This window comes from Xenopus tropicalis, chromosome 8 (genome assembly GCF_000004195.4).
Source record: "Xenopus tropicalis strain Nigerian chromosome 8, UCB_Xtro_10.0, whole genome shotgun sequence".
In the NCBI taxonomy this organism is placed as follows: Eukaryota; Metazoa; Chordata; class Amphibia; order Anura; family Pipidae; genus Xenopus; species Xenopus tropicalis.
In genome coordinates, this window is record NC_030684.2 from 21,035,837 (window position 1) to 21,053,195 (window position 17,359).

At 42.3% G+C, this 17,359-nt stretch overlaps 1 long non-coding RNA gene across 3 annotated transcripts in view; it reads right to left on the reverse strand.

Moving 5' to 3' along the window:
- The window catches only part of LOC108645164, a 455,446-nt gene that overhangs the window by 261,595 nt on the left and 176,492 nt on the right, over window positions 1–17,359 (reverse strand). The gene's annotated exons all lie outside the window — the stretch shown is intronic.

The following is a 17,359-nucleotide window of genomic DNA, read 5'->3' on the forward strand; positions in this document are numbered from 1 at the left end:
ACTGGATGGCTAAATGGCCCTTGATAAAACTGACCCTAATATAATAAGGACTTTATAACTAGGGGCAATGGTTGGAAACTGTGGGTCTTGAGCCACAAGCGGCTCTTTAGCCCCTTGAATTTGGCTCTTCCAGGTGCAGGTTCGCACATACAGCCATATATTTATTTAGCCCCACTTTCTACCCCGTGTACCTGTACCAGCATTAGTGTGTAGCCATATATTTATTTAGCCCCCACTTTCTGCCCCGTGTACCTACCAGCATTAGTGTGTAGCCATATATTTATTTAGCCCCCACTTTCTACCCGTGTACCTGTACCAGCATTAGTGTGTAGCCATATATTTATTTAGCCCCCACTTTCTGCCCCGTGTACTTGTGCCAGCATCCAGCATTAGTGTGTAGCCATATATTTATTTAGCCCCACTTTCTGCCCCGTGTACCTGTGCCAGCATCCAGCATTAGTGTGTAGCCATATATTTATTTAGCCCCCACTTTCTGCCCCGTGTACCTGTGCCAGCATCCAGCATTAGTGTGTAGCCATATATTTATTTAGCCCCCACTTTCTTCCCCGTGTACCTGTGCCAGCATCCAGCATTAGTGTGTAGCCATATATTTATTTAGCCCCACTTTCTGCCCCGTGTACCTGTGCCAGCATCCAGCATTAGTGTGTAGCCATATATTTATTTAGCCCCACTTTCTGCCCCGTGTACCTGTGCCAGCATCCAGCATTAGTGTGTAGCCATATATTTATTTAGCCCCCACTTTCTGCCCGTGTACCTGTGCCAGCATCCAGCATTAGTGTGTAGCCATATATTTATTTAGCCCCCACTTTCTGCCCCGTGTACCTGTGCCAGCATCCAGCATTAGTGTGTAGCCATATATTTATTTAGCCCCCACTTTCTGCCCCGTGGACCTGGCCAGCATCCAGCATTAGTGTGTAGCCATATATTTATTTTATATTATTTTGTATATATTTAATATTAGTTTATCTTTGGTTTGGACAGTGGCTTTTAGTCCTTGGCAGTACTGTTCTTGTCTATTCTAGTTACTGCTTTCGTTGCCCATCAATGCTCATCTCCAAGCATTTGCTGCTTGGGACAATTGTTTGCCTTGGTAGGTGCGACTCGATGTCACTGCCATAGCGAGGTGACAATAAGGTTGTCATTTTTGCTATCACCGGTGGTTTTTGGCAGGTTTAGAATACACAAAAGAGGGGGTTGTGTTTGCACCCCAAGGCTAAGTCAAATATACCAGTACAATGAAAGTGCAACTGATCTTGCCAAGTTACTACAAACATAGAAAAGGAGGGGATTATTGGTCAATGCACATTCCCTGGGCCCCTTGCTTCACAAGCCTTTTTAGCATTTATACAAGTGTGATGTATTTTTTTATTTTTTTAAAAGGGGGCGGGGGGGGTTCTATTTACAAAGTTACACCCTCACACCTGTCCATTTAATTTTTGTCTTATGACTTTTAAAAATGGTGTTGGTCTTGGTAATCTCTCTTCTATAATGCTGAGACCAATGCCCTGGTCTGGAGACACTTTTCCAAGAAATGCTACTATGTAGGGAGGTTCCAAACCTATAAAAAATATAACTGGAAGTAAATATTTATGATATGTGGCTTACTGTAAACATCCTGTCTAGATTGAACTAGGAACCCACTACTTTGCTGTGCAGCTTAATTGCCTCTGGCCTATTTGAGTGGACTGCTGGGTTCTTGGTTCACTTCAATAATAGCCCTAGTTTTCCAGGCAGGAATAATGGCTATAGGTGCTCTTCTATTTTCCCACACCTGTTTGTAAATCTCCAATTATCATGTCTGTAGATCCCTAGTCTCAGTTCCTTCCACACCCATTATAGGTCTATCTAGCATAATTCCTGGGTGCGCATTCAGTTTCTGTCCCTTGCCTGTATCTTGACTTCGACTGATCTCTGCCTGACTGACCCCCCTTTGCTTTACATCTCATCGCTGGATACTGATTTTGTTGTGCACTACGGTTCTGGTTTTGATCTGGCCTGCCTGACTCTGATTCTAGTAAGCTGCCTCAGTCTTCCTCCTACAATCTGGTTCATTTGCTCGCTCAGAACCTTGGCAAATGTTCTAGGTTTTGGGTTACCGATCATGACACTTACCAATTTTATGATTATAACTTTGTAACTAAAACCCCCTGGTGCTTGGAATACATGCCCTGGCATACATACTAAATTACTTGTGAAACAGGGGACTGGGCAATGTACATGGATCAATCCTCTGCCTTCTATGCTTATAAGCTAATTTGACCAGATCACTTGCACCTCCATTGCACTGGTAACATTATACTAAGCCTTTGGAGTGCTCCCACAACCCCCCCTTTTTGTGAATTATTTGAGTTTATTCTGTTGGAAGTATGGCCAAACGTCCATACAGTTGTAGCACCTCCAGTCCCCTCCCTTTTGGTAGCCTCAACTCAGGCCTTACACAGTAGAATTTTTACAAGATTGGAAAAAAAAAGCAGACAAATTGCTATATGCTATATAACCCCCCAGAGTTACAAAACATGTAGCCTGAAAGAAGGTTAATACATTAACAAAAAGAAAAAAAAGAAATAGCCAAAGAAATGCCCTAGGGTTCGAATGTTAACCAGCTGCCCAGGATATTTCTTCATCTTTGGGGTCATTTATCCGCATTCGAATTTTTTTTGTTTGAGTTTTTTGAAACCACAATGAAACTCATTTTCATTATTGTCAGTCATATTTAGAAAATCCCAAAATTTAAAAAGCACAAAGGAAAGACCACATATTTCCCATTTTAATTAAATTAAAAAATGTTGAAATTTGTCTAGGGAAACTCCTCATTAACTTCTACAGAAAATCCACAGCTTTTAGATGTACAGGTATGGGACCCGTTATCCATAATGCTCGGGACCTGGGGTTTTCCAGATAAGGGGTCTTTCCGTATTTCAGATCTCCTACCTTTAGGGGCTGATTTACTAACCCACGAATCCGACCCGAATTGGAAAAGTTCCGACTTGAAAACGAACATTTTGCGACTTTTTCGTATGTATTGCGATTTTTTCGTATTCTTTACGAATTTTCCGTTACCAATACGATTTTTGCGTAAAAACGCGAGTTTTTCGTATCCATTACGAAAGTTGCGTAAAAAGTTGCGCAACTTTTCGCGTAAGTTTTAACGCTACGAAAAATGCGCAACTTTTTACGCAACTTTCGTAATGGATACGAAAACTCGCGTTTTTACGCAAAAATCGTATTGGTAACGAAAAATTTGTAAAGAATCCGAAAAAATCGCAAAACATACGAAAAAATCGCAAAATACCGATCATTACGAAAAAAACGCAATCGGACTCCATTCGACCCGTTCGTGGGTAAGTAAATCAGCCCCTTAGTCTGCTAAAAAAATGTAAAAAGTAATTAAACCCAATAGGATTGCTCCAATAAGGTTAATTATATCTTAGTTGGGATCAAGTACAGGTACTGTTTTATTATTACAGAGAAAAGGGAATCATTTAACCATTAAATAAACCCAATAGGGCTGTTCTGCCCCAATAAGGGGTAATTATATCTTAGTTGGGATCAAATACAGGTACTGTTTTATTATTACAGAGAAAAGGGAATCATTTAACCATGAAATAAACCCAATAGGGCTGTTCTGCCCCCAATAAGGGGTAATTATATCTTAGTTGGGATCAAGTACAGGTACTGTTTTATTATTACAGAGAAAAGGGAAACATGTAACCATTAAATAAACCCAATAGGACTGTTCTGCCCCCAATAAGGGGTAATTATATCTTAGTTGGGATCAAATACAGGTACTGTTTTATTATTACAGAGAAAAGGGAATCATTTAACCATGAAATAAACCCAATAGGGCTGTTCTGCCCCCAATAAGGGGTAATTATATCTTAGTTGGGATCAATTACAAGGTACTGTTTTATTATTACAGAGAAAAGGGAAACATTTAACCATGAAATAAACCCAATAGGGCTGTTCTGCCCCCAATAAGGGGTAATTATATCTTAGTTGGGATCAAATACAGGTACTGTTTTATTATTACAGAGAAAAGGGAATCATTTAACCATGAAATAAACCCAATAGGGCTGTTCTGCCCCCAATAAGGGGTAATTATATCTTAGTTGGGATCAATTACAAGGTACTGTTTTATTATTACAGAGAAAAGGGAAACATGTAACCATTAAATAAACCCAATAGGACTGTTCTGCCCCAATAAGGGGTAATTATATCTTAGTTGGGATCAAGTACAGGTACTGTTTTATTATTACAGAGAAAAGGGAATCATTTAACTATTAAATAAACCCAATAGAATTGTTCTGCCCCAATAAGGGGTAATTATATCTTAGTTGGGATCAAGTACAGGTACTGTTTTATTATTACAGAGAAAAGGGAATCATTTAACCATTAAAAAAAACAATAGGGCTGTTCTGCCCCCAATAAGGGGTAATTATATCTAAGTTGGGATAAGGTACAGGTACTGTTTTATTATTACAGAGAAAAAGGGAATACTTTTTAAAAATGTGAATTATTTGATTAAAATGGAGTCTATGGGAGATGTAACTTCTGTAATTTGGAACTTTCTGGATAATAGGTTTCCGTATAAGGGGTCCCATACATGTATTAGTGGTTTTTGTGCTTAAAAAATTGCAAAAATGCATGCTTTTTTCCCATGAAAAAAATTTGAGTTTTAGCTAAAAAAAAAAAAAAAAAAATAAATCATGGAAAAATATGAAAGCTAATAAATTCCCCTCTTAATACAATTTGATATTTCTGTTATGTTTTTGGAAAGTAATATACATGTATTTTGCAGGTCATTTTTTACTGAGAAAAAAGTCTGGGAAGAATCTTCCACTAAATATTATAGGAAACATGGTCTGCCATCAGGCCTGGAGATGTCAAGAGCTTGATAACATTCTGATTTCTTTAACTTTTTCATTGGAACTAATGTACCTTATGGATGGGCATTTTTGGTGGTGTCCCATGTTGGGGGGGGGGGGGGTTGTAAGGGACTACTTATTTGTTTTCAGGGCCAGAACTAGGGGGAGGCAGAAGAGGCAGCTGCCTAGGGTGCAAACAATGGGGGACGCCAGGCATGTACCTCTCCTGCCTACCCCTAGTCCGTGCTTCCTTGTAATGGCTTCCCCACTTGTCATTGCAGGGTAATGACCCCCCCATGGCACACACACGGCGGTGAGGTTGCTGGGGCAAGGTGGCTGACTGGGTTGCCAAAGGTGCCCAGTCGGCTTGGCCCTCCCCTGACAGGTAGAGTCCATTTAGGGCCCTGTGAGTTCTGATGTGGCCCTGGTTCTAAGGATGCTTTTGTTTGTTTTTATGTGAATCAGTAAGGGCGAGCTTGATTGGTCACAAGTCTCACCATGCAGCCAAACACTATCACATATGTACCTGAGTATGTGATTGGCTGCCAGTTACTGGCATACCATGCATTATGACTGTGTGCAGCTCTGATTGGCTGAAAGCTGTTAGGGAAGGTGACATCATGTCTCGTGACAGTGACAGTTATTTCATTTCTGGTTTCAGAGGTAAGTGCAGCAGATACCAACACTGGGGCAGGGGGGCATATTAAAAACAACAATACAAGGGGCAATTTGGGGTGGTTTGGCACCAATGATTTATAGTAGCTTGCGGGAGTAGGGGCCAAAATTGCCCCTTTGGCTCCAAAACTCCCCAAATTGGCCCCCATTGCCTCCTTTTGCCTGCGCAGATGCTTGTCATGAAGCTGTCCATTGGAAATGTCAGTTTGTCTTTCCAAATTACATTTGCTTGACAAGCAGGAAAAGGGGATTCATTTTAGGCAACTTTGCATTTCCCCCAAAAAGCATCCATGGGGGTACAGGGGGTAAAACTTCAGGGGGGACAAGCCAATGATGGGGTCTAAAACCTGGACTACAATTCCCAGCATCCTCTGTGGTTATAGTTCTAGGGCAATGTGTGTTTGGTGTTTCTTGTTTACTTGTTGCTGCTTTTGAACTGTTAAGCCATTTACTCTGCCTCTCTTTAGCAGTTAATACCAAATGTCATTTGGTTACTAGAGTCCCAATCATCCTAGCAACAGTTATTGGTCTCAGCACTAGAGTGGATGGTGGGTAAGGGAAGCCATGAGAAGAAAGACAATAGCACAAATCAGAATTAATGCCTAAAATAAGGATCCCTTGTGTTATGGGTGAAGGGGAACTTATCAGAGCAGGGCGGGTTATGAGAAGCCCCCATTGAGCAGGAAACATATTCAGTAGCGCAGTACCACTGGGAATGATACAGAAAGGGAACCCCAGTATGTATTGCTATGAATGGCAGAGAGGGCCCGACTCACAAGAACTTACAGTCTCTTCTCTCTATCTCTCTCCCCATAAAGTGAAATATCAGAGCGATTTGAGCGACTCGAGTGATTTTCAGTGACTCCCAGTGACAAAGAAAAAGATAAAGAAGACGACGCAGAAAAGTCTTTTTAAAGACTAAAACTTCCATCAAGAGCAGAAGAACAAGAAGAAGAAGAAGAGGAAGAAGAAGAACCTGCCGGCCCCTTGTGGGTCATCTGGTAAGGAACCTGTATTTTCCCCTCTGGAATATGTATTATATAGTAGATGAGGTTAAAAAAAGATACACATTCATGAAGTTTAACCTTTTTGCCTAAATAAAACCTGTATAACTGCTGGCTGATCCAGAGGAGGGTGGGGGCCCTGACAGGAATAATGGTCTGATTTCTGCATCAAATCAAATGGGAAGAGATTGCTTGGAAATGGGCAGGATCTGGGGGGGGGCAAGGGCTTGTGTTAGTGTAATGGAACAGGCCTGGGTAGGGCGGGGGTACAAGCAAACTATATACATAAGCCTTTGTTTTTAATTGGAACCCCAGTTTCTGGTTGAAAAGGCTTATTATTAAAAAAGGAGTAAATGTGCTGCTGTTATTACAGTACCCCTATATCTGTTCTTTATTGTGTTTATTTGGGGTCTGTATTTTAATATTACATCTTTACATTAACTCTAACCTCCCCAAATCTCTTTTTTATATTACAGGGGCAGCAGAGATGGGCATGAGTGCCAGTAGCAGGCAGTACTATGAGTACCGCTATGGAAAGGTAAGCGCCCCTAGTGGTAATAAATACACATTGCTGTGCTATTTGGGCTAATTGTCACTCTCATTATTATCACTGGGATTAAACTTAATGTCTTCTTGTTTCCTGCATTTCTCTAGATCTCATGGTGGATCCCCCCTCATCTGGATGTCTTCGAGATCAGGGATTTTGAGGATCCACGCGCAGGCCCCTATTTGGAGGGCATTAGGGGCCAGATAACGGGTGACATCAAGATGGCCCTGTACGATCTGTGGATGGCAAGGGATTGCATTAAAATAACAAAATGGTGGCGATTCCTTCTCAAGGCCGAGTTCCGAGGGGACTATAAATATATTAAAGCCCACCTAAAAGGCCTCTATAAAGAACTAGAGGCTGTCAACAAGGCCATCCTGATGCGGGACAACGAGAGATATTAAGGTGCCGTATAAAATCTATGCTTTTCTCTCATCTTTCTATGGCCCTTCAAACATATTGGAAAAGGCACCTACTGACAGCACCACTACCAATTTCCTGGGTACCAAGTACAGTTGCACCTCTGTCTAGGTACCCTCATTAGCAGTAGGTAAGAACAACCGAATTCTACCAGCTGTGCCTCCACTACTGCCCAACACATTCCACCAGTGGTGCTACCCCTTCCAGCCGCCACTATTCCACCTGCGGTGCCCCCTACTCAATCCATTATACCCCCCTTTTGCCCCGTTGTACCTGTGCCAGCATTCAGCATTAGTGGTAGCCATATATTTATTTAGCCCCCACTTTCTGCTCCGTGTACCTGTGCCAGCATCCAGCATTAGTGTGTAGCCATTATTTATTTAGCCCCCACTTTCTGCCCCGTGGTACCTTGTGCCAGCATCCAGCATAGTGTGTAGCCATATATTTATTTAGCCCCACTTTCCATGCCCGTGTAACCTGTGCCAACGCATCAAGCATTAGTGTGTAGCCATATATTTATTCCAGCCCCCACTTTCTGCCGTGTACCTGTGCCAGCATCCAGCATTAGTGTGTAGCCGATATATTTTAATTCAGCCCCCACTTTCTGCCCGTGTACCTGTGCCAGCATCAAGCATTAGTGTGTAGCCATATAGTTTATTTGCCCCCTACTTTCTGCTCTGCCGCGTTTACCTGTTGCCTGCATCCAGCATCGTAATGTGTAGACATATATTTTTACGCACCCCAGCCTTATTATTGTTTCCACCGCGTGTACCTGTGCCAATCCAGCATTATTGTGTATGCCATATATATTTTTACCTCTTGACCGTACCTCCGATCAGCATGTGTGTTAGCTATTTTAGTTGATGTATCTCGTGTTGCTGGTTGGTGAATAGTTGTGTCATTAGCTTTTTTTGATCCTTGGTTACTGTTGCAACTTTCAGCCCTACCTGTGCCAGCATCCAGCATTAGTGTGTAGCCATATATTTAATTTAGCCCCCACTCATCTGCCCCGTGTACCTGTGCCAGCATCCAGCATTAGTGTGTAGCCATATATTTATTTAGCCCCCACTTTCTGCCCCCGTGTACCTGTGGCCAGCATCCAGCATTAGTGTGTAGCCATATATTTTTTTAGCCCCCACTTTCTGCCCCGTGTACCTGTGCCAGCATCAGCAATTAGTGTGTAGCCATATATTTATTTAGCCCCACTTTTCCTCCCTGTACCTGTGCCAGCATCAGCATTAGTGTGTAGCCATATATTTATTTAGCACTTTCTAGCCCGTGTACCTGTGCAAGCATCCAGCATTAGTGTGTAGCCATATATTTATTTAGCCCCACATTTCTGCCCCGTTTACCTGTGCCAGCATCAGCATTAGTGTGTAGCCATATATTTATTTAGCCCCCACTTTCTGCCCCGTGTACCTGTGCCAGCATCAGCATTAGTGTGTAGCCATATATTTATTTAGCCCCACTTTCTGCCCCGTGTACCTGTGCCTAGAATCCCAGCATTAGTGTGTAGCCATATATTTATTTAGCCCCCACTTTCTGCCCCGTGTACCTGTGCCAGAATCCAGCATTAGTGTGTAGCCATATATTTATTTAGCCCCCACTTTCTGCCACCGTGTACCTGTGCCCAGCATCCAGCATTAGTGTGTAGCCATATATTTATTTAGCCCCCACTTTCTGCCCCGTGTACCTGTGCCATTCAAGCATTAGTGTGTAGCCATAATATTTATTTAGCCCCCACTTTCTGCCCCGTGTACCTGTGCCAGCATCCAGCATTAGTGTGTAGCCATATATTTATTTGCCCCACTTTCTGCCCCGTGTACCTGTGCCAGCATCCAGCATTAGTGTGTAGCCTATATTATTTACGCCCCACTTCCTTCTGTGTACCTGCGCCAGCAATAGCATTAGTGTGTAGCCATATATTTATTTAGCCCCCACTTCTGCCCCGTGTACCTGTGCAGCTATCCAGCATTAGTGTGTAGCATATATTTATTTAGCCCCCACTTTCCTCCTGTGTACCTGGCCAGCATAAGCATTAGTGTGTAGCCATATATTTATTTAGCCCCCACTTTTGCCCGTGTACCTGTGCCGCATCCAGCATTAGTGTGTAGCCATATTTTATTTAGCCCCACTTTCTGCCCGTGTACCTGTGCCAGCATCCAGCATTAGTGTGTAGCCATATATTTATTTAGCCCCCACTTTCTGCCCCGTGTACCTGTGCAGCATCCAGCATTAGTGTGTAGCCATATATTTATTTAGCCCCCACTTCCTGCCCCGTGTACCTGTGCCAGCATCCAGCATTAGTGTGTAGCCATATATTTATTTAGCCCCACTTTCCCCCGTGTACCTGGCCAGAATAAGCATTATGTGTAGCCATATATTTATTAGCCCCATTCTGCCCGTGTACCTGGCTTCCAGGCATTAGTGTGTAGCCATATATTTATTTAGCCCCCACTTTCTGCCCGTGTACCTGTGCCAGCACCAGCATTATGTGTGTAGCCATATATTTATTTAGCCCACTTTCTGCCCCGTGTACCTTGCCAGCATCCAGCATTAGTGTGTAGCCATTATATTTATTTAGCCCCCACTTTCTGCCCGTGTACCTGTGCCAGCATCCAGCATTAGTGTGTAGCCATATATTTATTTAGCCCCCATTTCTGCCCCGTTGTACCTGTGCCAGCATCCAGCATTAGTGTGTAGCCATATATTTATTTAGCCCCCACTTTCTCCCGTGTACCTGTGCCAGCATCCAGCATTAGTGTGTAGCCATAATTTTATTAGCCCCACTTTCTGCCCCGTGTACCTGTGCCAAATCCAGCTTATAGTGTGTAGCCATTAATTTATTTAGCCCCCACTTTCTGCCCCGTGTACCTGTGCCAGACCAGCATTAGTGTGTAGCCATATATTTATTTAGCCCCCCACGCCATTTCCACTTCCTGTGTCACTGGCCAGACAAGCATTATGTGTAGCCATAAGATTTATTTATTTATGCCCCACTCTGCCCCGTGTACCTGTCCAGCATATAGTGTGTAGCCATATATTTATTTAGCCCCACTTTCTGCCCGTGTACCTGTGCCAGATCCAAGCATTAGTGTGTAGCCATATATTTATTTAGCCCCCACTTTCTGCCCCGTGTACCTGTGCCAGCATCCAGCATTAGTGTGTAGCCATATATTTATTTAGCCCCCACTTTCTGCCCCGTGTACCTGTGCCAGCATCAAGCATTAGTGTGTAGCCATATATTTTATTTAGCCCCCACTTTCTGCCCGTGTACCTGTGCCAGCATCCAGCATTAGTGTGTAGCCATATATTTATTTAGCCCCCACTTTCCTGCCCCTGTACCTGTGCCAGCATCAGCGATTAGTGTGTAGCCATATATTTATTTAGCCCCCACTTTCTGCCCCGTGTACCTGTGCAGACCCAGCATTAGTGTGTAGCCATATAATTTATTTAGCCCCCACTTTCTGCCCCGTGTACCTGTGCCAGAATCCAGCATTAGTGTGTAGCCATATATTTATTTAGCCCCCACTTTCTGCCCCGTGTACCTGTGCCAGCATCCAGCATTAGTGTGTAGCCATATATTTATTTAGCCCCACTTTCTGCCCCGTGTACCTGTGCCAGATCCAGTAATTAGTGTGTAGCCATATATTTATTTAGCCCCCACTTTCTGCCCCGTGTACCTGTGCCAGCATCCAGATTAGTGTGTAGCCATATATTTATTTAGCCCCCACTTTCTGCCCCGTGTACCTGTGCCAGCATCCAGCATTAGTGTGTAGCCATATATTTATTTAGCCCCCACTTTTGCCCGTGTACCTGTGCCAGCATCCAGCATTAGTGTGTAGCACATATATTTATTTACCCCAACTTTCTGCCCCGTGTACCTGTGCCAGCATCCAGCATTAGGTGTAGCCATATATTTATTTAGCCCCCACTTTCTGCCCCGTGTACCTGTGCCAGCATCCAGCATTAGTGTGTAGCCATATATCTTCTCTGCTGGCATCCATTTCCGAAAGAGGGCATCTGTTAGCAAAACTACCGAGTACAGGTATAGGAACGCTCCGTTATCCAAGAATGCCTCAGGGACCGAAATAGAGGTATCTTCGGAATTAAGGCGCGGGAGTCCTTTCCGTAATTTGGATCTCCATATTACATACAGTCTACTATACCAAATCAATTAAAACATTAATCAACCCATTCAGGATTGTTTTGTATCTCAATAAAGATTATTTATATCTATTGGGGAATCAATTACAGAAGTACCGGTTTTACTTACTACAGAGAACAAAAGGAATCAGTTTTAAAATTCTGAATTATTTGAAATTAAAAACTGAGTCTAACTGGGCAGACGAGAGCTGTTCCGTAATTTGGGAGGACTTTCTGGATAACGGGTTCCTGGATAAGGATGCAATACCTTGTAGTATCTTTTAGTTTAGGGCCAATAGATATGATGCGCATTGAGCCCATGTAAAGGAGGCTTTGTTGATTTATCAGTTATGGTTGTCTCGAACAGCATAAGAGGCACTAAGGAAACTATACCCCCAAGACAATATAAAATATATATTTGCATAAACGAAGCATGCATAGGTAAAACCGCTGCTTCATCGTAAATAAACCATTAATTAGTAGTATGTGTTTATTGGTAGCTTCCTAAAATAGGATAATATTGCTCCAATTTTAACACCTTTTCTGCCAGCCGTGTTATTGGTCCGAAGCGGAACTTGTTATTAAGCCAGACAGTTTTCGAACATTTTTAGCACTGTTTCATCTTTGGGAAGCCTTTCTCGGGGGGACTTTTAGTTTACCCAGGAAAACCAATATAGTTGTTTTTGTCCAGGACAACCTAAGCTTAACCTAAGTATGGGGTTATTTTCGTGTAATATCCGAATTCTTGTAACAAGAATATTGCTTCTAACATGTCTAATAAATGAAAAAAAATCAAATTTTTCGCATAATAGAAACACACAATACAGAAACAAAAAATATTATATGGGCAGCAAATTTACAACTGACTTGGAAATTTCCCATGTTCTCCTGAAGCGTAACCAATACAAATATATAATAATGTTGTTTATGGAGATTTCTCACTTGTATACGGTCAAACTGCCCAGCAGTATCATTACCATAATCCCCAAAGCACTGCTCCAGAGCGGCATAACGTTTAGATTTCAAAGGCCAAAAATTCCAAGCTAACATGAAGGTTTATGTTCCCAGAAAAATTATACATTCTGTGAAGAACAGATTTCTGGGGAATACAGAATTGGTAGTAACTGCCTGTCTACTCCAGGAACTACAAAGTCGCTAGTGCTTTCGCTAAAAGTTATGGTTTTTATCAAACGTTGTGAAAATTTTTTTAAAATCGCTTTCGAAGCTTTCGACTCTATAGTAATCTTCTTCTGCCTACAGGTCATAAAGTTAACCAAATCAAAGAACCCCCTATATATGAACCACAGGGGTCCACTGACAGTTCTGATGGCCCAATATGTATAGGTTTAACTAAGGTATGGTGCATGTAGGGCCCCAAATAAGGAACATACGCTCCATATGATCAATCACTTTCAGCTCGCTGCAAAAAGATCAACACATTTACATCCTTTAGTGTAATTTGCTATAAAAGTACCAATTTCTCACACCAGAAAGCCATATATTATTAGGAAAGTAATATGTCCCCCCCGAATGAGCTATAATGGGGTAAGACATTTTCTTTTTTGACTCCAAAAGTAACAAAGCTGTAAGCTTTCTGCAGATTTTTTATGACATTTCAAGAAAATTGCATAAAATGTTGCATTTGCCGCATTTATGCTCTACAATTTCTTGATAAAAGATCAGAATAAAGGCAACTCACCCTAATAGGAACACCTAATGGTCTACTGAACAGTTTTGGATGCCAATATGATAGATATATTACCAAAGTCCTGGCGGTAATGTACTGGACCCCATAATGGGAAAGATAGCGTATATAGGATTTCTTCGCCTGCCATCAGCTTTTGCCACACAGAGCCCCCTGTCAGTGTAATTATGCTGCGGTAACCCCCCCCCCCCATCACTATATCACAGACCCCGCAGAAAACATTATATTAATTGGAAGTTATACACATTCTGAATGAATTCAAAAATAGTATAAAGTTATTTTCTACAACCAAAGTTAGCACAAAGTTGTTTTGTGTATACATGTGTGTTACATGTGTAAAAGTTAGGTGTGACATGTGTGTAAAGTGTGGTATACTAGTGTGAAAAATTGAAAAAAATACAGCTAAATTGTCTGCTGTAAGTGTGGAGTGTGTGTAAGTGCATAAACAAAAAAACAAGCTTTACCTGTCCTGTGAGTCTGATCGCGTGCTTCACTGTCCTCCATGGTACTGCATCCTGGGAAACCAGGAGTCAGTGGGCCGGTCGCTGGGAGGGGAAGGAGGAAGCTGCCTTGTAAGGCCAGTCCTGCGACGAATCGCGTTGCAGGACTGACATGACAGGCCCCCCGGGCTTGTCGCCTCAGGTGATGAATCCTCATCTGCCGACGACGTATGGACAGCGTCGTTGGGCAGTGAAGCGCCTTTGTTCTGGCCACGACGTATCCGCTATACGTCGTTTGCAGTAAAAATGGTTAAGAAATAAGGCCTCAGTTCTTAATCTCCAGGAGTGAAAAGAAATCGACTAGTAACTCACCCTTAAAAACAAAATATTTAGTCATTTTCAGTATGGCATAAGTCCGCCAAAATGCTACTCCCTAACCAAACAACGCCCATAAGCAAACATGTGCTTGGCTAAAATGTTGGCTTATTTACATGCTTGTGGTTATAACAACACAAGTAACTCAAAGTCAATCGCACTTTACTTGTGAATCAAATTGTCCACTTAGGTAGCAACACTGGTTGTCATCAATTTCACAATGTTGCTGTTGTGCTAAAATGGAATAGGGCAACAGGTGGAAATTATCAGGCAATTATTAGCCAACATCCCCCATAAAGGAGTGGTTCTGTGTGTGGTGATCCAACTTTCTCAGTTCTATTACTTTCTGGCTGATGTTTTGGTCACGTTTGAAAGCTGGCGGCGCTTTCAACTCTAGTGGGTAAGCATGAGACCGGTCTACAACCAACAAATGGCTCAGGTATGCAGCTCTTCCTGGATGGCAGATTCAATGGCGAAGCTGTGGCAAGAAGGTTTTGCTGTGTCCCTGTCAAGCGGTAGTGCCCCCAGAGCATGGAGGCGCTCCGACGTACACGAGACAGGCCAGTACATCAAGGAGATGTGGGTGGAGATGTGTAGGAGGGACAAAACCCAGCACAGGCGCTCCGCTTTGTGGCAAGCAGAACAAGGATGGAGGCACTGCCATAGCCGCTGCAAAAAGTGACCTTCCAGCGGGGGCCCAAACTGTGTATGTGTCTGCTCATTGACGTCCAGAAACAGACTCCATTGAAAAGTGGTAATGAGGGCCCGGACGTGCAACAGGTGGGGGTTGTGCTTACAGCCCAACACCGTACAGGACGTTCCTCTTCGATCCAAACGCCGACATTGCACTCACAGACTGTCAAGGAAGTTGCAGATGCTTTATCGCAGGTCTGGAAGGAGATTCCCTCAGGAGACCATCCGCACTCATCAGGAGCATGCCAGGCGTTGTAAGGAGGCCAGATACCAGGCATGTGGGAGGCCACTAAGAAACGAGTACTGGAGCCTCATTTTGACTTGTTTTTAAGAGGACATTACATCAAAAGTTGGAATCAACGCTGTAGTGTTTTTTTTCACTTTAATTTTGAGTGTGACTCCAAATCCAGACCTCATGGGTTGATTTCCATTTGAATAAGTCTTTTTTGTGTGAGTTTGTGTCAGCACATTTCCACTATATTAAAGTAATGGAGAATTTAAAATAAGATATTTTAATCATTCAGATCTGGATGTCTTATTTTTTGTGTTCCCTTTATTTTTTTTGAAGCAGTGGGTTTATACGATTGTATTTTATACAGATTGGGTTGATAAAGAGGAGACACATCTAAACTTTTAGGCACACCTGCTTAAGACTTTTAAACACACTTTTCTTTTACCAAAAATTTAAAGAACTTCTACAAACTTGTTACAGCACTAATTGTGAATTACCTTAGGTAATAAGATTATCTCCTTCTATGTATTAGGAACTGTCCTGCAAAGCAGAGGCAAATGTGGAGAATATTTTCTCCTGAGCTTTCATTCTATGCTTGTGAATCTTGAAGAGAGGAGATTATCAACAAATATAGATCACGTGACATACATAACTTTACAATAGGTAATGTTCCCACTAATACCCGTTTAAGGTGTTATAACCCTATCTGAATATATATGTAACCATTGGTCTGCTTTGGTATTTATGGGGGAAAAAACTCTTCGCAGTGTCAGCAATGCTGGGAATCTTTTCAATTATCCGGAGCGGGAGTAGTATTGGGATATGATTACCAACTCTGTGTTTGTTATATGTTTGCGCTCATATTACAATCAAAAGATACAATCAGGAATTTTGCGGTGAAGTAATATGTAGACTTCATTTTGAGTATGCTTTGTTTAACTAAAACAATCACACAACCCTGGAGATATCATATGGCTCCGGTTTCAACTACGTATTCCCGGATTCGCTCTTTTACTAACAGATTAATGCGGGCCGTCAATAATGGTTGTATACTCGGATAAATTAACCTTTCACTGCTCCACCAAATCAACAGCATCAGGTGGATCCCAGGGTTTGCCCAGGTGGTTCAACTGACAACAATCTCGAATTAATCACTTTGACCGTGCAAACATGTGATGTAATTAGTTACAACATTGTAACTATACTTATGCTTTAATCTAACCTCATTTTTTATATATGGCTACTGACTGAAATTCTTGTGCACATCAATAAAGCATCTAAGTTGTATAACGACGCTTCAATGTCATGTCTTTATTCATACCGTACATTCAGGGGATGCGTGTTCTATATGTTAACACATTTCTAGTGTACATCAATGGATCATCAAAATTCCCCCAGAGCAGCATACATACAACTGAAGCTTTATAAGCGCTCCCTCATTAGCGTAAGTATTTGTTTATAGTACCGTGAAATTATTACGCAAGTCCCAAAACGAGTGGGGGAATGCGGATTCCACCTCTCCACAGCCTCTCCGTTCGTTTGGTGGTGTCACCCATTGGCCTACCTCAGTCAATATTATAATTACCTTCTAAGCTTCCCAAAACGCCAACACAAGAGCAGAAGTCACCTTACCGCGTACTTGGCGCAACACAAATTCCACATACAAGGCCGACAATATAGCGCTAGCGACAAATTACAAATCTACCCTGACCTGCTGTGGTTTTGACGAAGACCGAGGGCGCTTGGGTTTAAGGCTGCAGAATTCCAAAACACTGACGCCCATCATTAGGCTTATCATAGAGCGCTGTCACCACCCAGAATGTAAGGTTCAAATATTATATCTCCATGCTCGATGTTTCCTCAAAATCGCTTGCGCGTTTTAAATGTTTGTTAATAAAAACGGAACCACTCTCTAATGCAGCCCAGGTTGTATCTTTAAAAACTAGTTTCTCCCCATATTGAGCTCTTCCCGCCCTGTTGTTAGCACTACTAATTTGTATATACAGACCTATCAGGGCGTTAGCTATTAATTCACTCATGTGGCTGGGTAACAGAATCATCGCGACTTACGTTACGATATCGTGATGTAAAACAATCACATCTCAACCTCTAAGCCCATTGCAGTAACAATGAACTTTTTACAACTCCGATCTAATCAAATTCCACGCCAATTTGGTAACTAAATTGGCACTCAGTGCCTATTTTTTTCATGGCGATTGCGACTGCTGTCTAAGTA